Raw genomic sequence first — 2,500 nt, forward strand, 5'->3', positions numbered from 1 at the left:
GTGAGAAGGTAAAGTTAATATGAGCAAAGTTTTATGTTTCTACCCAAAAGCGCATGATCAGGTCCAAAATCTGGGGTTCAACTGCTCCACTAGGGAACTAGCAGAATTCTTTCATTTTCTAAAATAATGGAGGGATACTGGAATTTTAGCTTTTGACATACCATGTTAACGAAAATAAATGATATATTTTTTACTTTTTAATACCACAGGTGTACCTTCTGTAATAATATATAATATAATAATCCGACGTGGGGGCAGGGTCGGGGATTCAGCTTTGGGTGCACCATCAAGTTTTTCTTTTTATAATAATAATAATAATAATAATAATAATAATAATAATAATAATAATAATAATAATAATAATAATAATGTATTGGTAAATGCGTTTAAAAACAAATCTCTACAGAGAGGTTTAGGGAATCGGCTCGAAAAGGGGAATCGATCAGATACCCAAAAGCTCGCGACAGAGATTTATTTTTCAAATGTATGTACCGATACATGACAGTGGATTCGTTTCCCCATTTCAAAACTCATATCTACTTTGCGTATTTTAAATAATGATTATATTATAGTATAGTATAGTATAGTATAGTATAGTATAGTATAGTATAGTATAGTATATTTGTTTGTCATTATTTGATACAAATTCATAAAATTAGCCGAAAATTCGCCAAAGCAATTTAATGGTTATATGGCGATAACATAAGGCAAGTTTAATTATTGTATATAAAAGATATGCAGACTTTACAAGATAAGACATAGACATAAAAATAAATAGGTCAAGCCCAGTAAGACACAAAATGAATGCAAGTCCAGCTTGCAACACATGAAGAGCATTTGTACAAAGTAAAATACAGGTGCTGCTTGCGTTCCAAGCAAAAGTCAACGTACAATAAAAAATACTTGGGTAATTAAATGAGACTTTAAAATCCACTATTCAGAACTACTTAAAATACCTGCTGTTGCACAAGTAACAGTTATTTGTAATTTCCAAAAGAAACATAAAATGAGTCTTCTAATAGTTTTCTGTCGAGTTCATTGTTAAGCCCAATCAGCTGATGGTGGAGAAATCCCGTTTCAACCTCTGTACGTATGGAATGTGTATAATAACCGCCCGCGACCCCTAGTTGCATATTCATGGAGCTTAAATTAGGGCGTAATCAAAGATGAAAAAACTATGGCAGCTCACCCACAAGCAGTTAGCTCAAGAACTTAAATAAGCCTAATTTATACAACCCGCTTATGTTTAGTATCTGCAAACGTGTATAAAGTTCCAATGTGTCTACCACCAGCCTTCCCTTCTCATATCTGAATCCCAAAATTATTTTTAGTAAATTGTTGACACGTACCCACAATCTATTAAGCACAGTAACAGGTGCAGAGCCCCATATTAAGATGTGGTTATTCAAGTAAGGGAGCACCAGAGCATAATATAGTTTGAGCAATATGCCAATCGGCAAGAAATCACGAGCGCTTATAATTACCCCAGTTATACGGCTCACATTAAGTGTGAGACATTGTCAATGTGTTTTGTATATGTCAAGATAGATAGTGCCGGGAGTTCTGGGAGCGACTTGGTCAGGACTAACAGCAACTTACTTTTATTAGTATTAGGAATTGGCATATTTGCTTTTAGGTATAGTTCAAGTTCACTATAAAAAAATTCCTAACTTTACTCATGAGCTCGGTGAGTGAATGGAAACAGCAGAAAAGCAGCATCATCGGCAAATAATATTGTTTCAGCCTGCACTAACTTAGGTAGGTCGTTTGGAAATATATTAAACCAAAGAGGGCCATGTATAGACCCTTGAGGCACTCCTTATCATCAGAATCATCAGAATCAATGCATAATGGGAAGCAAATACATTGCAGCTATCCTTAGATATTAACCGCGTTATGTCACAGATATTATTACTTTATTTTTCAACCTTCTAATAATATGTGCCACCTCAACATAATCAGTCGGCCTTAAGTCACATGTTGTCATTATTTGAGGAGTAAGGTAAGTAGTTGCAAGTGGTGGTTATAATTTACCTAAAAGGAAGGCAGCAACATTTACAAAAATGTTATTAACATAGTTGACCCAATCCAAGCCAATCAAGGTCCCCTTAGGTGTTTGGATATATTCAGGGCTGGCAGTTTTTTTAGTTTTTATGAGATTATTAATAATTAACCATGGTTTTGAAGTATCATTACCAGCATCTTTAAATTTTCTATTATAATATACTTGTTTGGTCAGCCTAATTTCTTTTGTTAACATATTTCTATACTGGGTAAAGGCCAATTTCTCGATCTTACCTTTCCAGTACTATTTATATAATCTGGACATTTTAGAAATACAAGAACTCAAAATAGGTGTCGTCCATGGAGATTGCTGGAGCACTTTTGGCTAGGTTTTTAAAGAGAAAATGGGCTCTCATAAAGTTTAAAAAAAAACAGCAAAGTAAGAATCAAACACAGTACCGAAACTATCACTAAGAACAACAAACTCACTAGGATT

This window comes from Macrobrachium nipponense, chromosome 1 (genome assembly GCF_015104395.2).
Source record: "Macrobrachium nipponense isolate FS-2020 chromosome 1, ASM1510439v2, whole genome shotgun sequence".
Taxonomy (NCBI): domain Eukaryota; kingdom Metazoa; phylum Arthropoda; class Malacostraca; order Decapoda; family Palaemonidae; genus Macrobrachium; species Macrobrachium nipponense.